This window comes from Cetorhinus maximus, chromosome 10, assembly GCF_964194155.1.
Source record: "Cetorhinus maximus chromosome 10, sCetMax3.hap1.1, whole genome shotgun sequence".
Classification (NCBI taxonomy): Eukaryota; Metazoa; Chordata; class Chondrichthyes; order Lamniformes; family Cetorhinidae; genus Cetorhinus; species Cetorhinus maximus.
The window spans coordinates 138,327,252-138,350,795 of NC_135888.1; positions in this window are offsets into that span (position 1 = coordinate 138,327,252).

Genomic DNA, 23,544 nt, shown 5'->3' on the forward strand with positions numbered 1-23,544 from the left:
AGAGAAGGAGCTTTCGCAGTTTCAGTCTAACATCTCCATGGAACCTGTACAATATTAATTGTGAGCTCTCAAAGCAGTTTACGCTTTTGTGGGTTCAGGGACGATGCAGGGACCTCTTCACCCATTGTGGGTGAACAGTAATGCTGGATGGGATTTTGATGCTGAATTCAACCACAGATAACATGGTGAGCATTCACAGGAATGCTGTCACTGCTATTCATTGGGTGTATTTTATTAATAGTCTTGCTGGAATGAACCTGTTCAAGTTCAGTCATATCCCAGTAGCTATCACAAAATATGCAAATGTGGGCCACCTTATCCTGTTAAAATGCCCGACAATTTTACACAGCACAAGTGGTAAATAATTGTTTGGTGGTACAGAACTTGAGTATTGCTTTTTTCAACAATAGACAGGTGATAAGGCAAAACCAGAGCTAAATATTGAATGCTCTTCTACAATCTGTCAGCCTTTCACTTGCATTGTTATTCTAGTCAGATTTAATCAATTTATTCTACTTAGATTTGCTGTTTGAACTCAATGGAAACAGCAAATCAGCTATTTGTCTTTTAATTTTAAAGGATGACTTATCCCTCAAATCACACAAACGTATCTGACATCAGGTAGCATTAATGAGTGATAAATCCATCAAATATGAAAAGATTAACAAAAGATTGTTAAATGAGGCTCTTCCACTCTTTCACAACAGTGAATTGGGTTGGAGATTTACCGTTCAGATCTTACAATGAGAAACACGGATCAGGGCCATTTCATATTATCTGCTCCACATCTCATAAACAGTTACACAAACCAAAAGCAAACACAACTGTTGCACAACACTGCACAAATGGAACTATACACAGAGATTCGTCCCTAATATGAATTAAACAACATTCCTCATAACAATTTATACCATCATAAAAGTAAGCGTTAAGAATTACAGGAATCACTTGGCTCTTAAGTGTTTCAATAGTCACTGACAACTTTCCAGAGGTTCATTAACCATTACAGTATGGTTATTCTCCAGGTTGTACTTAGCCTGTCAGTGACAAATTCATTACTGAGTCATCATTCTGAAATAGAGATATAGAATATAGAGTGACTTGAACCTTCCCCTAGGAGACGAGAATTCTCTCCAGTGGCCCGGTCAATATTTATCCCTCAACTAAAGTCACAAAAACAAATAACATTCAAAACACAGCCGTCTGGAAGCCAGCACTGCCCACGAGACTGGTTACGCTCCCGATCGAATTAACCACCGTGGTGAGTTTCCAATAATTTCAACTGTCTGAGGGCTTTCGATGAACTTTCTTAAAGTTCCACTTCTGTTTAGGTGCATGGGACATCGTCTAAAAACTTTGGAGTATCTATATGTTTTTTTTTAAATTGCTAAGAATTTGACTACAATACACCACTGTAACTAGTAAATGGTTCTGTACAGGCTTTTATGGTCAGCTATTTAAAATTAGGTTACTTAAAGGAGAAGACACTCTGAATAAAATACTTATCTTTTTGTTACAAACACATTTCTAGCTGAATTAATGAAACGGCACCAACTTACCATTCTTAAATATACCAAGGAATATTTTTATTACAATTTAAAAAAAAAATCTCAAAACACTATCGGGTTGTGCTGGTTCATGACAGAATTATTTTTTTTTCACTTGCAAATGATTTTGAGCAGAAACTTGAATGAAAAAGAAAATTGTTCAAAAATAATGCAATTCTAAGGCAATTTGTGCCCAAATAACTAATTGCACCCGAAGAGGAAACTATAAACCATAATCTCAGTTGGACCATAAAGATCCAGTGGTGCTCTCTGAAATGGAGACGGGAATTCTTCCATGTGTCCTGGACAATATCTACCCTTCAACCAACAACTCTAAAGCAGATAACCAGGTCATTTATTTAATTGCCAGTTGTGGGACCCTTGCTGTGCACAAACTGGCTGCCTTCTTTCCAATAATGCAAAAGTGCCTACACTTCCAAAGTACTTCATTGGTTGCAAAGTGCTTTAGAGCTTGTTGGGGTCATGTTATAAATGGAGTTCTTTCTTCCTATTAGTAGCCTGGCTATTGTAGCTAGCCCCGCTGCCACTAAGTTCTCAGTTTCTCCTGTTACTCATTGGGGATAAATTCAGGTCGTAGATAATGATTGTACCTTCTCCAACTGGAGCTTATTTGAGTCTAAGTTCAGGAATGACTCTCAATGATGATAATTGGATCCCAAGCCAGGTGAATTATGAAACTGGATGCAAATCCTTTTCTTGATAGTTGGTTTATTTACAGAATGCCACATTGCATATGTCTTCCTCCTCTCTACCAACCAGCCAGTGTCACAGTAGTCTCTCTTTATAAATGTTCTATGCACTTAATTAACCAATATCTCCACAATAATAATTATCGGAACCATTAATAAACGATGCTAACGGCCAGAGGAAAATCAGGTCATCACCGTTAAGTATTTGTCTGTTATTATTGCCCATGTTAAGTTCTAACTTCTAATGTTCAAACTACCAGTCACTATGATAGAAGACCTTATTCAAGTTACCCTGTCTGAATATCACCTCAGGTTATGATGTAAAATATGCAATGAGCCACATAACATGGAGGGAGGTGATTCCTACCTGTTACAGCTCTCCAAAAAAACAATCCAATTAACTCCATTGCTCTGCTCCCTCCCCATAGCCCTGTATGAAGCTGTCCCAGTGTCATAGAATCATTGATTACAAACCCTCTAGGGAAGGAAATCTACCATCTTTACCAGGCCTGGCTAATATCTGACTCCAATCTCACATCAGCTCAGTTGACTCATATGTATTTTTTGAAGGTGCACCACCACTTTCTGAAAACCAGCTAGAAATGGGGGAGTAAACAATGGCCTTGTCAATCTAACAGTCAGACGGTGAAGGGTCTCCAACATCCTTAATTCTTGGTTGGGAACCAGCTGCATAACCCTAATATAGAAGTGAAAGAACAGTAAGAAAAATGTGTGGAGTAAGATCATTACAGAAACTGAAACACGAGATAATAAATTTGTGCTTTCATAACGGGTGAAAAAGTCATAATCACGAATGCTGCAAAATTAATCGGCATGTCGAATGTAAGTGATAGTTTTCTTTGTCAGCTATGAATTATATAGCTAATCCATTAGTGGAATCCTGTCTCTTTAGCAAAGAACAGTGGATTGTCAACCCCATTAGTTTCTGAAAATAATGAGCTGTCTGCAGGGTGTTTACCACAAAGACCCATTACTATCCTTAGTAATTAACTATTTGTCTAATCATTTCAGATTACCCTCCAGCTCTTTCACAGCACAGGAGCCCATAGTGCTGGCCTAGATATCCTACAATAATGTATGGTCTGCCTTCTGTCTGCAGTTATGGAAACTCGAGAGAAAAGCTTTGTTCCAATTTCCCAACTAGAGTGAACATGATCCACAAAAACCTTTCAATTCTTAAATTCTGTGACCTAGAGAAGGCAACCTTCGTTGCAACTGTAATACCTTATCATTCCGAAAGTGGATTGGGATTGTGGAAAAGACTTCTCTTTGACAAGTCAGCTGGATATGTTGCGTGGATTAACTGTTGCATATTTTAACATTGTTTCTGGAGTGAAGGCCACATTTTTAAACAGCAGGTTGTTCTGATCTGAAGAGCACCACCTGGAAGGAAGCAGGTCCCTACGGAATTTTAGATATACTTCAAATTATAGGATTTTCAGAGCTACGGGGACACTGCTGGGAAATGAGACCCATTGCACAGGTCTTTCAAAGAGTCAGTAAAGCACGATGGACTGGAGAGTGGACAGTCTATCTGTATACATGGACATATGAGTAAGGACATTCAATAAGATCACGGCTGATCGGATTGAAACCTCACCTCCACATTCCTGCCTACCCCTGATAACCTTTGACTCCTTGCTTCTCAAGAATCTAGCTCTGCCTTAAAAATATTCATTGACCCTGCTTCCACCACCTTTCGAGAAAGAGAATTCCAAAGACTTGGGCGGCATAGTAGCACAGTGGTTAGCGATGCCCCCTCACAACACCAGGGAGTCTGGTTCGATCCTGGCCTTGGGTGTCTGTCCATGTGGAGTTTGCACATGGACAGTTCTCCTGTGTTCGTGTGGGTTTCTGCTGGGTGCTTCAGTTTCCTTCCACTGACCAATGATGCGCTGGTTAGGTGGATTGGCTAGAGTTAAAATTGCCCTTTTGTGTGTGTGTGCCCTGTGATGGACTAATGCCCTGTCTGGGGTGTACCTTGCCTAGCACACGTTGCCTGTTGAGATAGGCCCTGACTCCCTCTGACCCTGAATTGGATAAATGGTTCTTGAAAAATGAGTGAGTTTCAAAGACTCACAGCCCCCTGATTGCAAAACATTTCACCTTATCTCTGTTTTAAATGGGCAATCCCTTATTTTTAAACAGTGGCCCCTTGTTCTAGTCCCTTCAGGATCTTATATGTTTCAATGAAGTTGCCTCTCACTCTTCTAAACTCCAGTGGAAACAAGCCAAGCCTGTCCAATCTTTCCTCATAAGACAACCGACCCTTTTCTGGTATTAGTCTGGTGAATCTTCTTTGAACGGCTTCCAATGCATTTACATCCTTCCTTAAATAAGGAGACCAGTACTGTGCACAGTTCTCCAGATGTGGTCTCACCAATGCCGTGTATAACAGAAGCATAACCTCCTTACTCTTGTATTCAATTCCCGTCGCAATAAATAGTAACGTGGTATTAGCTTTCCTACCTACTTGCTGCACCTGCATACTAGCCTTTTGTGATTCATGCAGTAGTATGCGGGAAGTCACGGACACTACCGGTGACTTAGACGGCTACACGTGCAGGAAGTGACACCAGCTGCAGAAACCTGAGCTCCGGGTTTCAGAGCTCAAGCAGTGGCTGGAGCCATTCTGGCGCATCGACGAGGCTGAGAATGACGTGGATAGCACGTTCAGAAAGGTGGCCGCACTGCAGGCTAGGAACATGGAGGCAGAAAGGGAATGGGTGACCTCCAGGCAGTCCAAGAGAGCCAGGCAGGTAGGGCAGGAACCCCCTGGGGTCCCGCTCGGCAATTGGTTTTCTGTTCTGGATAGCGCATTGGTTTGTCAGAGGAATGCAGTGGGAGCCAAGTTCATGGCACCATGGATGGCTCAGTTGTACAGGACGGGAGGAAAAAGAGGGGAAGACCTGTCATGATAAGGGATTCATTAGTTAAAGGAACAGGCAGGAGTTTCTGTGGCCATGGACATGACTGCAGGATGGTATGTTGCCTTTCACCAGGGTCAAGGATGTCATGGAGCAGCTGCAGGACATTCTCCTTGGGGAGGGTTACCAGCCAGAGGTCATGTTCCATGTCAGGACCAATGACTTAAGCAGGAAGCAGGATGAAAGCAGATCTCAGGGAGCTAGGATGGAGATTGAAAAGCAGGAACTCTAAAGCAGTAATTTCAGGATTACTTCCAGTTCCAGTGCTAGTGAGCATAGAAATAGGAGAATTCTGCAATGGAACATGTGGCTGGAGAACTGGTGTAGGAGGGAGGGTGTCAGATTTCTGAGGCATTGGTATCAGTTCTGGGCCAGGCAGGACCTGTACAATCTGGACAGACTGCAATCTTAGCAGGACCGGGACTAACGTCCTCACAGGGAGATTGTGTAGTGCTGTTGGGGAGGGTCTAAATTAGATTACCAGGGGTATGGAAACCTGAGATTCAAGGTAAAAGGAAGTAGAAAAGTAGAAAGCAAAAATAGAAGGCAGAAGCAGCATAGGCAAGTCTCAAATAGAATCAGAATAGAAAATAATGTTTAAAAAGCAGAATTAAAGGCACTCGATCTAAATGCATTCACAAAATGGTTGATGATTTGAATGTACAATTTGAGATAAATGGGTATAATTTAATTGTCACTACAGAGACTTGGCTACAGGGTGACCAAGATTGGGAACTGAATATCCAAGGATATTCGGCATTTAGGAGGGATAGGCTAAAAGGAAAAGGAGGCAGGGTATCACTCTTAATAAGGGATGAGATTAGTACATTAGTAAGGGAGGATCTTAGATCGAAAGATCAAGATGCACGATCAGTTTGGCTGAGTTAAGGAACAGGAAGGGGCAGCAAACATTGGTGGGAGTTGTTTATAGGCCACCAAACTGCAGTGCTAATGTTAGGCACAGTATAAATCAGGATATTAGAGATGCGTGTAATGTGAGCAATAGAGTAATAATGGGTGACTTCAATTTACACATAGACTAGGTTAACCAAATCAGCACTCATGGTCTGGAGGGGGAATTCCTGGAGTGTGTAGGAGATGGGTTCCTGGAACAGTACGTTGAGGGCCCAGCTAGGGATTGGGCTATTTTGGATTTAGTGTTGTGTAATGAGAAAGGGCTATTTAACAACCCTGCTGTACAGGAGGGTTATTAAGGCTTCTGCCTTTTTGGAAACAGTGATGATAATATGATGGACTTTTGCATTAAGTCTGAATGTGATACAGTTCATTCTGAAACTAGGGTCTTAAATCTGAAGGAAGGAAATTATGAGGATATGAGGAGCAAGTTGGCTATGTCCTATTGGGAAGATACACGAAAAGATTTAATGGGCACTGGCTAGTATTTAAAGAAATACCACACGGTCTACAGTAGCTATACATTCCTCTAAGGCACAAACACCCAAAGGGAAAAGTAACCCAACCGTGGTTAACAAAATAAGTTAAATATTGCATTAGATCAAACAAAATGGCTTATAAAGATGCAGAAAAAGTGAGGATTGGGAACAATTTAGAACCCAGCAAAGGAGGACCAAGAAACTGATTAAGAAAGGGAAAGAAAATATGAATGCAAACTGGTGAGGAATATAAAGGCGGACTGTAAAAGCTTCCTTAGATACGTGAAAAGGAAAAGATTCGCTAGTACAACATGGGCCCATTACAGGTGGGGACAGGAGAATTTATAGAGGAGAACAGGGAAATGGCAAAGAAACTAAACAGTTACCTTGCATCTGTCTTCACGGAAGAAGACTCAGAAAATCTCCCAGAAATACCAGGCGACCAAGGGACTTGTGAAACTGAGTAACTAAAAGAAATTAGTATTAGTAAAGAGGCAGTACTTGAAAAGTTAACTGGATTGAAGGTTGATAAATCCCCTGGACTGGATGAGCTTCATCACAGAGTGTTGAAGGAGGAGGCTGGAGAGATAATGGATGCATTGGTGGTTACCTTTCAAAATTCTATAGTTTCTGGGAAGGTCCCTGTAGACTGGAAAGTAGAAAATGTAACCTTTCTATTTAAGAAGGGAGAGAGAGAGAAAACTGCGAACTACAGACCTGTTAGTTTGATGTCAGTAGCCGGGAGAATGTGAGAATCAATTATAAAGTATGTGATAACTGGACGTTTAGAAAAGAATGGTAAAATTGGGCAGTGTCAACATGGATTTATGAAAGGAAAATCATGTTTGACAAACCTGTTGGAGTTTTTTGAGGATTGGAGTTATTTGTAGCATAGATAAAAGAGAACCAGCGGATGTGGTGTATTTGGATTTTCAGAAGGCTTTTGATAAGGTCCCACACAGGAGGTTAGTAGATAAAATTAAAGCACATGGGATTGGGGGGGAAAATACTAGTATGGGTTGAGAATTGGTTAACAGACAGAAAGCAGAGAGTAGGAATAAATGAATCATTCTCAGAATGGCAGGCTGTTACCAGTGGGGTACCATAAGGATCAGTGCCAAGTCCACAGCTCTTCACAATCTATATAAATGATTTGGATGTGGGGAGCAATTGTAATATTTACAACTTTGCTGATGACAGCAAACTGGATCATAAGTTGTGAGAAGGAGGCTTCAAGAGGACTTGGACAGGATACGCGTTAGGCTAGAACATGGCAGGTAAATATAATGTGACTAAGTGTTGTTAGGGGTAAATTAAAAATGCTAAAAGAGAATACAGTAAGAATTTATTGAAAAACCCTTAAAATCTCCTGGCAGACATGATTGCTAAACATATTAAAAGTTGAAGATTACCAGATGAATATTGCACAGCCTTGAGAGTCAGACTGGAGACAAAGGTATGACATAAATGAGATTAAGTGTACTCCCCTCTCAGATAGGGAAGGGGCAAATGGTTTTAGCTTAGCTATGGGAAGATGAACAATGGACAAAGAGGGGGCTTTGATGAAACACAAACAGTCTTGAGTTGTAAGAACCAAGGTCTTTGTGCACGTGTTTTAATTTTGATTGGATAATTATGTACACATCCTTTAAAATAATTGGTTAGCAAAATCGCATGTTTATGTACTCATTTGGATAGAGTTAGCATGGGACTGGTGTGTCGGTTACCGATTGGATGTATTCTAATGTACCCAAATGTATTATGATAAGAAAAAGTACAAAAGTAATGAAATGTAATCAGTCTGGGAGCTGGGTCTCCATTCTTAGGAATGATTGCGGCTCCTTTGCATAAGCTTGAATAAAACCGGTTAAAGGAAGCCTGAGTCTCTGTGGGATTGGAGAGTGTAACTTCTCCTCTTCAACTGGCCTCTGTGGTAGTTGTAGGATCGGAGAGTATACCATCTTCAGTTTGAAGTTATTCACTTTGGTAGAAAAAACAGAAAGGCAGAATATTTCTGAAATGGTGAGAGGTTGTGAAGTGTAGGTGTCCAAAGGGACCTGGGTGTCTTTGTTCATGAGTCACTAAAAATGAGTATGCATGTGCAGCGAGCAATTAGGAAGGCAAATGGTATGTTGGCCTTCATTGCAAGCGGATTTGAGTTCAAGAGTAAAACTGTCTTGCTGCCGTTGTATAGAGTCTTGGTGAGCCTGCACATGGAGCATTGTGTACAGTTTTGGTCCCCTTATCTAAGGAAGGATATACTTGCCATAGAGGGAGTACAATGGAGCTTCACCAGATTAATCCCTGGGTTGTCTTATGAGAATTGGGGAGACTGGGTCTGTATTCCCTAGAGTTTCAAAGAATGAAGGGTGACCTAATGGAAACTTACAAAATTTGTATGGGTCATGAAAGGGTGGATATAGATAAGATGTTTCCCCTGGCTGGTGAGTCTAAAACTTGGGGATGTAATCTCAGGAAAAAGGGTAGGTCATTTAAGACTGACTTGAGGAGGGATTACTTCACTCAGAGGGTGGCGAATCTTTGGAATTCTCTACCTCAGAGGGCTGTGGAAGCTCAATCATTGAGTATGTTCAAGACAGAAATCGATAGATTTCTGGAGATTAATGATATCAAAGAATACATGGAAAGTGTAGAAAGTGGTGTTGAGGTTGATGAACAGCCAAGATCTAATTGAACAGCATGGAAGAGGCTCGATGGGCTGAATGGCCTACTCCTGTATCTTTGTTTCTATATTCCTATGCACGAGGACACCCAGACCCCTCTGCACTTCAGAACTCTGAAATCTCTCACCACGTAGATAATATGTTTCTTTTTAATTCCTCCTGCCGAAATGGACAATTTCGCATTTTCACACATTCTACTCCATTTGCCAGATATTCACACACTCACCTAACCTATCTATATCCCTTTGTTGCCTCCTTATGTCCTCTTCATAGCTTACTTTCCTATCTATCTTTGTGTTGTGAGCAGATTTAGCAACCATACCTTTAGTCCCTTCATCCAAGTCATTTATATACATTGTAAAAAGTTGAGCCCCGGCACTGATCCCTATGGTAAACCATTCATTACATCTTGCCAACCAGAAAGTGGCCCATTTATGCCTACTCACTGTTTCCTGTTAACTAGCCAATCTTCTATCCATGCCAATATGTTATCCCCTACACCATGAGCTTTTATATTCCGCAATAAGCTTCGATGTGACACCTTATCAAATGCCTTCTGGAAATCTAAGTACAGTACATCCACCAGCTCCCCTGTATCAACACCGCATGTTACTTCTTCAAAGCACTACAATAAATTTGTTAAACATGATTTCCTTTTCACAAACCCATGTTGACTCTGCCTGATTACCTTGAATTTTTCTAAGTGCCCTGCTATGATGTCTTTAATAATAGCTTCTAACATTTTCCCTATGAAAGATGTTAAGTTAACTGACCTGTAGTTTCCTGCTTTCTGTCTCCCTCCCTTTTTGAATGAAGGAGCTACATTTGCTATTTTCTAATCTAATGGACCCTTCCCCGAATCTAGGGACTTTTGGAAAATTAAAACCAACACATCAACTATCTCACACGCCACTTCTTTTAAGAAGTCCATCAGAACCCGGGGGCTTGTCAGTCCGCAGCTCCAACAAATTGCTCAGTACCACTTCCCTGGTGATCGTAATTTTCTTGAGTTCCTCCATCCCTTCCCTTTCCTAATTTACAGCTATTTCTGGGCTGTTACTTGTATCCTCTATAGTGAAGACTGTTGAAAAATACTTGTTTAATTTGCCTGTCATCTCCTTATTTTCCATTATTAATTCCTCAGATTCACTTTTCATAGGATCAACAATCGCTTTCTTCACTCTTTTCTTATTTAAATATCTACATAAACTCTTACTATCTTTTCATATTCCTAGACAGCTTTTCCTCATCATCTAATTTTCCCTCCTTATTAACCTTTTAGTCATTCTTTGCTGTTTTTTATGCTCTGTCCAATCTTCTGACCTGCCACCAATCTTTGCACAATCATATGCTTTTCCTTTAAGTTTGATAATATCTTTACGTTTTTTGGTTCACTATGAATGGTGGGACCGCACCTTGGAAATTTTCTTTCTTGTTGGAATACATCTATTCTGCGCACTCTAAAATGTCTGCCACTGCATCTCTATTGACCTATCCCTTAAACCTAATGTGCCAGTTCACTTTCGCTAGCTGTATTCTCATGTCCTCTTAATTGCCATTACTTAAGTTTAAAATACTAGTATTAGACCTGCTCTTGTCTTACTAACACTGAATGTAAAATTCAATCGCATTATGATCACTGCTACCTATCTTCACAATGAGATCATTAATTTATCCTATCTTGTTTCACAATACCAGGTCTAGTATAGCCTGCTCTCTGGTTGGAGCCAAAACATGCTGTTCTATGAAACTATCCCAAATATTTTCTAGGGATTTCTCGTTTAGGCTACCTTTGTCCATCTGATTTTTCCAATCTATATATGGATTAAAATCCCCCATGATTATTGCTGTACTTTTCCAACAAGCTCCCATTATTTATTCTTTTATAACCCTGTCCTACCATGTGGTTACTGTTAGGGGGCCTGTACACCACTCCTACAAGTGACTTCTTGCCTTTATAATTTCTCATCCCTCACCAAACCCCTTCCCCATCCTGGTTTCATGGACTTAGGTCATCCCTCTCTATTGTCCTAATAGAACCATTAATTAACAGAGCTACCCTCCACCTTTCCCTAGCTTCCTGTCCTTTCTAAATGTCACATACCCTTCAATATTCAGGTCCCAATCTATGTCATCCAGCAATGTCCCTGTGATGGCCATCAGATCATATTTATTTATTCCTATTTGCGCTATCAGTCATCTGTTTTGTTTTGAATGCTATGTGCATTCAAATACAGAGCCTTTAGTTTTGTCCTTTTATTAATTTTGTAACCTTTAGCTTTATCTGTTGATTTACTCTTAGATTTGTACTCTCTGTCCCTTCCTGTAACTGTCTGTTTATTCTTTCCCATATTAATACTTTCTTTCTTGCCTCGTAGTTACCTTTTGATTTAGTACATCTTCCCAAATTTGATCCCTTGCGCCAACTATTTAGTTTAAAACCCTCTCTACTTCCCTAGTTATGCGGTTTGCAAGAACCACTGGTCCCAACACAGTTCAGGTGTAGATTGTCCCATAGGTACAGCCCCCAATTTTGCTCAGTACTGGTGTCAGTGCCCCACGAACCGGAACTCACTTCTCCCACACCAGTCTTTGAGCTACACACTCATCTCTCTAATTTTATTCACCCTATGTCAGTTTGCACATGGCTCAGGTAATAATCCAGAGATCATCACCTTTGAGGTTCTGCTTTTTAATTTAGTGCCTAGCTCCTGATACTCTTTATGCAGAACGTCTTTCCCAGTTTTACTTATATCATTGGTACCTACATGGACCATGACAACTTGATCCTTCCCCTCCCAATGCAAGTTCCTCTCCAGCCCTGAGCAGGTGTCCTGAACCCTGGCACCGGGCAGGCAACACACCTGTCTGGCTTAATGTTCTCGACTGCAGAGAACAGTATCTAATCCCTGACTATATTGTCTCCTATCACTACCACATTCCTCTTCGCTTCCCCCACTTGAATGACAACCTTCACCATGGTGCCATGGTCAGTGCACTCATCCACCTTGCAGCCCCTCTTCCCATCCACACAGGTAAAAAATGCCTAGTACCTGTTGGAAAAAGCCAGGGGCTGAAGCTCCTCCATCACTACGTGCTGATTTCCCTTGCCTGCCTGACTCACAGTCATATCCTCTTGTCCCTGAGCAGTGATCAACTCTAAAGTTCTCCCATCTTAAGGGGAGTGACAGTCTCCTGGAACAAAATGTCCAGGTAACTCTCCCCCCCTCCGATGCCCCACAATGTTTGCGACTCAGACTCCAGCTCAGCCACCCGGAGCCAAAGTTGCCTAAGCTACAGACACTTTCTGCAGATATGGTTGTCCGGGATTGCAGTGCATTCCACAGACTCCCACATACTGCAGTCACAGCGCACCACCACCCCAGCTGTTTCTGGCCAACCTTATTTATTTAGTTAGTCAATTAGTTTATAATTTCTACAGATAAAGTAATAGAAAGTTGCACTCGCTGTGCTGTATTGTTCTGTGTTTCCAAATTGTGGCAAGTGACAAGAGAGCTGGCAGAACCCAAATTTCATTTGTTGCTCCACTAGTTGCACACAAAGTTGGGAAGAACAGAGGAGAAACATCTACTCCATTCAGTAAATCTAACTTATTACCACCAATTACCTTCCCATCAACAATGTTGCCTTTCATTTGTTTGCTGTGTGTGTCAGGCTTGTTGCTCTGTGGGGTCCTTTTAAGATTGATGTGTGACCACGCATGCAGGCATGGTAAAGAAAATGGTGCTTGTGTGCGGCCTGTTTATTCCCTGGACCACACATTCCTCATGGCTGTGTGGTCATGCTCCCATACAGCTGGTTGGGAGGATGTGTGGGTAGTGGAGTGGGGGGCTCGGTGGAAGGAGAGGGTTGGGTGAGCAGGTCGATAAATGTTCAGCAACATCACTTATAGATACATTTTGGTGTCTTCCCGAATCAGCTTCTGCTGTTAATTGCTTCCAACTCAGTTCTTATTCCTATGATTTACAGTCTGAGTATCCTGGAGTAAATTTGCTTTTTTTTATTCATTTATGGGTTGTGTGGGCATTGCCGGCTAGGCCAACATTTATTGCTCATCCCTAATTGCCTTTCAGAAGGTGATGGTGAGCTGCCTTCTTGAGCCGTACACCCACACTGCTGTTAGAGAGGGAGTTCCAGGATTTTGACCCAGCGACAGTGAAAGAACAGCAACGTATTTCTAAGTCAGGATGGTAAGTGAATTGGAGGAGAACTTCCGGGTGGTAGTGTTCCCATGTATCTGCTGCCCTTGTCCTTCTAGATGGTAGTGGTTGTGGGTTTGGAAGGTGCTGTCTAAGGAGCCTTGGTGAATTCCTGCAGTGCGTCTTGTAGATGGTACACACTGCTGCCACTGTGCGTCGGTGGTGGAGGGAATGAATGTTTGAGGATGTGATGCCAATCTAATGGGCTGCTTTGTCTTGAATGGTGTCAAGTTTCTTGAGTGTTGTGGGAGCTGCACTCATCCAGGCAATTGGAGAGTATTCCATCACACTCCTGACTTGTGCCTTGTAGATGGTGGACAGGCTTTGGGGAGTCAGGGTGAGTTACTCGTCACAGAATTTCTAGCCTCTGACCTGCTCTTGTAGCCACAGTATTTATATGTCTAGTCCAGTTCAGTTTCTGGTTAATGGTAACCCCCAGGATGTTGATAATGGGGAATTCAGTGATGGTAATGCCATTGAATGTCAAGAGGCGATGGTTGGATCGGGTTTCACCAGAAACATTCAGCTCCAGACTTAATCAGGTTTAGTCCTTTATACAATACAGAATGAGGTCACAGATCATATGATCTTTGTGACTGGTGGAACAGGCTTGAAGGACCAAATGGCCTCCTCCTGTTCCTATACTCATCACACCCTTAGTCCGGAGATAAATGACAGAGAGAGGTGAGGGTACTTCGAGGCTAAAATGATCAAGTATTGGGCTAAGGAAGCAGAGCAAAACTGACAACAATTGGGAAATTTGGAGAATCTTTCAGCGGCTGCAAGGTGGGACGGTAAGCAGGGATAAATCCTTGCAGACACAGGAGATCAGTGGAGTTCCTCATGGTCCAACCATCTTCACCTGGGGCCACCTCTCTGCCGTGAGATCAGATGGGTGTTCCCTAATGTTTCTATAGTGTGAGCTTCAGCTACAACTCATCTGATAATGAAGCAAGACTAGTCAGTTTACAGCAGGACCTGGACAACATTGGACTAAGGGGGAGGTAAAACTTGCACCACACTCGTGTCAGGCAATGGCCATCAGTACCATATGAAGACCCAACCTTCTCCTGACTGGTCTTCAACAGCACTTCGATCAACATTGTGGCTATAAGGGTAGAGCAGATGCTTGGGCAACTTTTGATGAGTGGCCTGACTTTCTGACCCTTCAATGCTTCTTCACCTACTGCAATTTATATCAGGAATGTGATGGCATTGTCTCTGTTTGCATGGGTAAGTGCAGCTTGAACAACACAGGAAGCTCAATGCCATCCAGGGCAAAGCAGCCCCTATCATTGGGTTCAATACCCTACCCCTCCACCACAGGTGACTGCTATACTGTTCACAGCTCTGCAGCTACTCACCAATGTTAACTTGACAGCTCCTCGCAGTTCCTTAACCTCCACCATGGAGAAGAATTAGGAGCAGTGTCACAAGAATATCATCACCTCCGTGTTCTCCTCGAAACTGTGCACTGTTCTAATGTCTCCCACTGTCGCTAGGTCAATATCCTGGAATTTTATATCACCTCAAGGGTGACAGCAGCCAAGGAGTAAGGCCAACTTATCAGCGCAACCAGGGTGAGCAATAAACATGATCTTCAGATTAGTTAAGAACTTGGAAGTGTTTCATGGAGCAGAAGTGGAAGAAATTTGCACTTGTGGGCGAGATCAGAAATAGTGGTCATAAATATAAGGTAGTCGCGTATAAACCCAATAGGAAATTCAGGAGAAGCATCTTTACCCAGGGTGGTGCGAATGTGGAACTCACTACCACAGGGATAGGTGAGGTAAATGGAATTGCTGCATTTAAGGGGAAGCTAGAAAAGCACATGAGGGTGAAAGGAGTAAAAACATATGGAGTTAGAAGAAGAGGGAGGAAATTTGTGTGGAGCATAAAGACCGACATGGGCCTGATTGGCTGAATGGCCTGTTTTTACACTGTAAACACTTTGTGATACCTCATAGCATCACCTGCACTCCAGGGACAAGTTTAAATGGTTTACCTAAGCATTCCTTTGACAAATCAATGTAACTAAAATCTCCAATGTGTGATAGTGGAGCAAACATTGATTCTCTTGACAATTTTCTTCACCTGTTGCCTCATACACTTCTGTGCCTAAGGGTGTTGACTACTTACTAACCTTCCCTTTCAGCAAGATACCAGATATGACTTTGTGCGCAACCAAGCCAATAGTCCAACATGAATTATCAGCTTTAGGAGATCAAGGCGGGGGAAAGTAAGAGAACAAAGATATTTCTTCCTACACTTTTTAATTATACTAGTGGCATAGTGGTATATCCGTCTTGTTTCAGATTAAAAGACGACTGTCTACTCTATTATCTTTATCTTTCGATATCCTCTGCCATTAAATAATTTTGCTTTATGAACTAGCTAATTTTAAAATGAATATTGCCTTTCATTTCCAGCAAATGTGAAATGAAGCAGACTGCCTGCACTGAACCAGGCCCACTACTTGATATAATTTAATAAAGATTTCTATTTTTACATTTTGGCAGAATGGATATTAAAAAAGCAATTTCCTGTAGTTGGGTAGCTAGTTAGGAGGGAGTTGTCAACTTAAAATTGCCACTCAGAGAGTGACAAGGAAGTTTAGAAGAGGATTCTTTCATGGTATAGACATTTTTTGAAATAAGAATGCTTTGCCATAGGGATTGGCTAAGACAGGAAGCATTACATTGATTAAGAGGAAATTAGATAAATAGTGAACCCAGAAGAAGATTTAGAGCTATAGAAATAGTCTGGCAATGCAATTAGTTCCAACAATGTTCTAGCAAACAAACCTAATGTTCTGGTCTCCATATTTGTTGGGAAGGGTCCTGTTTCAATATTCGTTCATCAATAGCTTTGCCAAAGAGATAGGGTTAGGGAGCGTCTTAATGGAGAAGAGAAATAGAGTTGCAGAGAGGCTTAGGGAAGAAATTTCAGAGCTCAGGGACTAGGCAACTGAAGGCTGATATTCTCTCTGTATAACCGGGCAGGTTCACATTACATGAACATACGAACAAGTGAAATAGGAGCAGAAGTAGGCCATTCGACCCCTCGAGCCTGCTCCGCCATTTAATAAGATCATGGCTGACCTGTTTGTGTTTCAAATTCCACATTCCCATCTACCCCCAATAACCTTTGATTCCCTTGCCTTAATAAGAATCAATCTACCTCTGCCTTACAAATATTCAGTGACCCCGCCTCCGCCACTTTCTGAGGCAGAGAGTTCCAAAGTTACACAACCCTCTGAGAGAAAAAGATTCTCCTCACCTCAGTCCTAAAAGGGTGACCCCTAATTTTAAAACAGTACTCCTCTAGTTCTGGACTCACCCACAAGAGGAAACATCATTCCCATGTCCACCTTGTCAAGACTGTTCAGGATCTTATATACTTCAATCAAATCACCCCTCACTCTTCTAAAGTCCAGTGGAAATGAGCCCAGCCTGTCCAATCTATCCTCATAAGTCAACTCACTCATTCCAGGTATCAATCTAGTAAACATCCTCTGAAACACCTCCAACGCATTTACATCCTTCCGTAAATAAGGAACCTAAAACTGCCCACAGTATTTGAGTTGTGGTCTCATCAATGCCCTGTAAAACTGAAGCATAACATCATTAATTACTTTTGTATAAAAGCAAAATACTGCAGATGCTGGAAATCTGAAACAAAAATAAAAATAAAAAATAGCTGGAAAAACTCAGCAGGTCTGACAGCATCTACGGAGAGGAACACAGTTAACGTTTCGAGTCTGTATGACTCTTCATCAGAATTACTTTTATGTTCATTTCCTCTCGTAATAAAGGCTGGCATTCCATTAGCCTTGTTAAATACTTGCTCTACCGCCATACTAACTTTTTGTGACTCATACACTAGAACACCTAGATCCCTCTGCACCTTGGAACTCTGCAGCCGTGCTCTGTTTCAGGAATACTCTTTTTTTATTCTTCCTGCCAAAACAAATAATTTCCCATTTTCCCACATTGTACCCCATCTGCCCTATTTTTATCCACTCATTCAACCTATCTATACCCATCTGCAAGCTTCTTATGTCCTCTTCACAGCATACTTTCCTACGTATCTTTGTGTCATCTGCAAATTTAGCTACCATGTCTTTGCTCCCCTCATCTAAGCCATCCATATTGGCTGAGTGATGTAGACACTGGGGAAGGTGGGGGGGGGTTTCTCCTCTTTCTGTCAGAGTTCCAGCAAGGAAGGGCTTCTGCCCAATATTTTGGATCTACCCCAACCCAACCTCCTTTCCTGAGTCAGAGTTCATTCCACATGTGTGACAGATTGCTGGGAGCCCATCAGTGTAATCGCAGGAACTCTGGCAATGCTGGAGAATAGAACTAGAAAGAAAAGCTTAGGAAGTCCTGCATTTAAATAGAGCCATTTACAACCTCAGATGCCCCAAAGCACTTCTCAGAAGGAAGAAAAAATGGGAAATAAGGACACTGGTCTGAACTGGTCTTGTATACCGTAAAATGGAACACCAGTAAAACTGGGAAATAACAGTACTGGCCCAATCTGTTTTTTACCTTCTGCGTTTACAGCCAATAAAGTATTTTTGAAATGGAGCCTCTCTTGTAATGTTGGCAAATTTGCACAAAGCCACCTCCAATAAACAGCAGTGTGATAAGCTGTTTTAACTAATAGCCATGACATCGGTGGTAAATACTCTGCTCATCTTTGTATCGTACCTTAGAGGGAAGACTGTGTCTTGGTTAAGCTGAAGGATGGCTCATCTCAGTCCTGCACTAAAGTATCAATCTAGGATCATTGTTCAAGTCTCTGGAGTGAGACATGAATATGCCCCCATTCCTCTCCACCCCACCCCACCCATTGAAATTCCCGTTATTTCCTCTTGTGATCTCAGCCACCAGATGTCGCTCACTGGGAGAGAAGGGGAGAGGAGGTGACATCCCAATTATGGACTCTCTACGATCCATGGCACGTCAGGAATTTCAAGAGTGGCATGGCAATGTTCCATTTGTGAAGGAGTAAAGCCTTGGGCCTTTCATGCTAAACAAATTATTCCCACCACACCCAACCATGCCACTTGTGAAATTCCTTGTGTCCAGTGGTGGGTACATGAGCGCAGCGCCTCATGTGTCACCCGGATCTACCCTTGTGTCTCTGCACTCGTCCACTCACTCTCTTGAGATGACAACCCTGTTTTGTCATTAGTGGCACTTAGATGCCCGGCGACGCAATGGGCTAAAAGGTGGAGATAAAACAATGGATTGAACATGTTCCAGTGAAGCTCAACACAAACTGAAGGAAAAGCACCTCATCTTCCGACTAGGCACTTTACAGCCTTCCGGACTGAATATTGAGTTCAACAATTTTAGATCATGACCTCTCTCCTCCATCCCCACCCCCTTTCTGATCCCACTTTTTCCAATAATTTATAATTTAAAAAATATATATTCTTCTTTTCCCACCTATTTTTAAATTTATTTCAATCTGTTGTTTTATCTCCACATTTTAGCCCATTTCGATCCTTTCCCCCCCACCCCACCCCCACTAGGTCCATCTGCCACTAGCTTGTCCTGCTTTCTACCCTTAATGTCCCCATTAGCACATTCCTTAGATAATATCACCACCGTCAACACCCCTTTGTCCTTTTGCCTATGACATCTTTGGCAATCTCTTCTTTGTCTCCACCAATCACTGGCCCTCTATCCAGCTCTACCTGTCCCACCCCCCCTCAACCAGCTTATATTTCACCTCATTTCTCTATTTCCTTAGTTCTGTTGAAAAGTCATACGGACTCAAAACATCAACTGTGTTCCCCTCCGCAGACGCTGTCAGACCTGCTGAGTTTTTCCAGCCCTCTAAAGATGCCTTCCAGTCCGGTCATGCCATGATTAGCTCTATGTTGCCTCCCACCCACCCTCCCGCACTTCCCCCCCAGCCCCCCCACAGCCCTCATCAATTGGACAGACCCTGCACCTCCTGGCCATTAATTGATTGGTCACTGTTGCTGGTGCTGAAGTGGCAGCTGCTTTTGGTGCTGTTGCTGTCCAACCAAGGCAAATTCAACCCAGTAAGTGCCCCAGTCCGTGCAGTACTTGATCATCAGCGAAGACGGAACTGTCATGATTCCTGATAGATGAGCACCGTCTCACCACTCCCGCTTTTGATGATACAATGGAAGGCGGAGTGAGGTAGATCAGCCATGACCTTGTTGAATGGCGGAGCAGGCTCGAAGGGCTGAATGGCCAACTCCAGTTCAATTTCTAACGTTCCTGTGTTCTTGCTAGTTTCTGACACCCAGTCAGGGAAATTCAACATGGGAGCACTGGGTTGCCTTCTCTTTTTTTAAAAAGTTGCTTTGTGCCTGTAATGAAATTTGAAGTGTGGCACCTAAAGGGTGATGGACATATACTGGACACAGTTATTTTGATGTTAATTTTATGGTTGTATGAAATTTATTGTTACGTCTAGAGGTTGGGCTTTTAATGATTTGAAGAGCATGGAATTACACTTAGCTGGAAAGTTCTGTAAATTGATTTTTTACAATGACACTAAAATATTTATTGCACATTAATTATGTATTTCCTCACATTTGTGGGGCAGTTTATTGTCAAGGCAAAATACAATACATTATTGATGAATTATTGTATTTATTTATTCCCTATAATAGTTTTGCATGTTTAATTTAAACAGCAAAGCATTAAATTAAACATTAAATAAATGAATGTTGCATGGCTAGGCTCTTGGTTTGTTTGATTCAGGGATGAAACAATTCTTGTGCAATCACTGTTTAGGGTGTTTGGCATTACAATTTGCTAGCCATTTTATAAAGAGATGTTAACGCTTTCACTGGTTAAGCGGCTGAAATGAGTTTCATGTGTTCTGTGTTTCCAAGTTCCAGTCCCTTTCCAAGTCCCATTCACTCAAGTAAGTTCATAATAATTTGCTGAACAGCCGCATTTAGCAGAATTTTCCCTTCCGAAGATGAAGTGAGGTAACAGGTGGGATTCTCGCTGGGCATTGGGGTGGGAGCTCGTGCCCGAGTTCATGCTCAGAAGCTCATTAATTATGCATTGGTGAGTAGCTCTGAGAACCACGTGGCAGGGCGGGCACTGATTCATCTGCCCTGTCATTACCCTAATGGAGTCAAAGGTCCAGGCGCCATATTTAAATGCCATCCGAACACGCACATTACTTTAGGCGGGTCAGCTGGTAGTAGGAATGTCTGCACCGTTTGAGCGGGTAACGCTTACCCCCAAGCAGCCAGCCCTGAGGCCTTTCGAATATGAGGCACCTGAGAGACCTCAGGATGTATCAGTCATGGGACCTCCCAGAGTACCTGGCACAAACGTGCATGATGTGCTTCTGATGATCGCACACCAGTTTAACATCCAGGTAGTGGAAGCGTTTCTTGTTAATGAATAACAGGGGCTGCTGCCATGGAGCTCTCAGTGCCACATGTGTGCAATCGATTGCTCCCTGTTCTCTAGGGAAGCCTGAGATAGCGGCAAACCCCAGAAATCCAGCAGCCTGGCTAGTTTCATCGAGTGTGATCTTCACATCATGATGAGCCTAACTGTAGTGGGCATCTGTCACCACCTTGATACGTTTATGTGCTGAGGACTGTGAGATGCTGCATAGGTCCCTGTGGATCCCTGGATGACGTGGCGATGACCTTCAGGGGCACTGGCCAGGGGTGCCCTCCCAGTCCACGGGGCGTTAGATCCTCCCGCAGAATGTGGCAGATATGATCCACCACATCTCTTGACAAGCGCAGACGTGTGAGGCATTGTCTGTCGCTCATCTCCAGATAGAAAAGTCTTCTTCGTCGTATGAATTGCCTCAATGGGATCTAACCTCCTCACTCGCTAGGTGTTGGTGGGGTTTCCCTGGACCATGAACCTCAGGCCAGGCCTCCTCCCAAAGCTGCGTTAGGACACTGAGCCCTTCTGCTCAATTGTATCATTGACATCAAGAAGGCAGCATTGAGCACAGGCTCCTTTCTTAATTCCTCCATCTCCTTGTGGACTGATAGATACAACAGATTAACGAATACTGGGCAAATATAATAGACCCCCCACTCACAAAGACAAGCCAATGTCATGCCCTAGAACTGCATCTGCCCCCACTAGTTTTTCACTGATATAGTCTTGCAGCTGAGGCGCACTCTCATATATCTAGGTAACCAAGATGCCAACCCTGACATTTGACATGTCAATCCCACAGAGGTTAAAACAGGTTTGGATACTCATGAAATGTGCCATCTTACCAAAGTTAGTCCTGCACCCTCTGACTTGGTACACTGATCAAGCTCAACTTGCGCTTCAGCATTGACTGGATGCCCTTTGACCTGTGATCCATGCCAATTGGAGAAAGCACATCATAGGCTTTCATTGATGATCTGGAAAAAATGCAGCAGCTGTGCTTCCTTCATGCTTGTCTGCATTTTCCATTCTCACATTCCTCTCTGTTAATGCTCAAATGGAGCAACTGTATTGTGAAGCTAATGACTCCTGCAGTCTCTCGTTAAAGTGCGTCAAAAAGCAATGGCTCCAATTGCACCTTCTCAAGGAAGTCCTCCTCTTTTCTCTCAGCTCTGACTCTATTTCAATGTTGTGACTCTAAGCAGTTTGAAAGGGCCCCTTAGTCCAGCCACAGGCTCCTTCTTCCCCCCTCCCTCCACTGCACATCCCTTTTGATTTCAATTTCAAACTGAGTAACAACTTCAGACTTTCATGATGGTGCACTGCATTTTTATTTTGAGATCAGCATCAACCTTCACTCTGTCAGTGTTCAAATCCATCCAATCTTCCAGGAACCTCATGATGTGCGGGTAGACCTCCCTCTGGGGATTCTCCAGCAACCCTGGATCCTATTGTCATTGTGGTGGACATTCCAGGTCTCCCCCTCTGAACTCATCACTATTGATGTCCCCTTGCCCTGTGTTTTTTTAAAAATTTATTCATGGGATGTGGGTATCGCTGGCCTAGCCAGCACTTATTACCCATATCTTGCTCAGAGGGCATTTTTAAGAGCCGACCACAAGTCTGGAGTCATGTGTATGCCAGACCAGGTAAGGACAATAGATTTTCCTTACCTAAAGGGCATTAGTGAAACAGATGGGTTTTTACAGCAGTCAACAATGGTTTCATAGTCATCATTAGAATTTTAATTCAATTTCCACCATCTGCTGTGGCAGGATTTAAACCCAGGTCCCTGGAGCATTACTCTAGGTCTCTGGGTCATTAGTCTAGCAACAATACCACTACGCCATCGCCTCCCGATTAAACCAATGTGAACCTCAGCCTCTCCATCTCGAGGCTATGTGCATAGTCACATACAGAGGAGAACGTCCCCCCCAACACCCCCACAAGGAAAGCTTTGAGTGCCCCCCGCCTCTTTATTACATTTTCCCCATTTACGGGCTGCAGATGCCACCCCTAACCATGGTTATCCCATCTGCAGCCCAGTGCTGAGCCAGACAACCCCATCGCCACCGACGGTAAGACTATGAACATGCTCTGCACATCAAGCTGAGTCTTATCCAAATTGAGCACACAGGCCTTGCCCCTGCCTAGAGCAGGACTGCAACGAGCGTGCCATACATAGCCCTGTAGTATGCCCTGCAAATCCCCAGGAGTGCCTTTAATCTCTGACTCCGACTACAAGGTCCACAGAGCCCCAGAACTGCCTTTAATCTCTCACTCTATGAGCTCCACAAAACACCACGAGTGACCTTAATCTTTCACCTTGACTACAAGGTGCACAGAGCATCAGGACTGCCTTTAATCTCTCACCCTGGCTACCAGGTCCACAAATCCCTAGGACTGTCTTTAATCTCTCACTCCTGACCTCTTGGCCCCAGACCAGGGACTATTACTGCCTTTCAGTGAGCTTTCCCATTCCTTCTTTACTTGTCAGGAAGATATAATAATTTTCATAATGTTATTGGAATTTTTTGCAAAGTAGAGTAATGGTGGGGTCTGTGTCTATGGGTCTGTAGTGTCCGTGTATGTGTGTGTGTGTGTGTGACTTAATTGAATTAAAGGC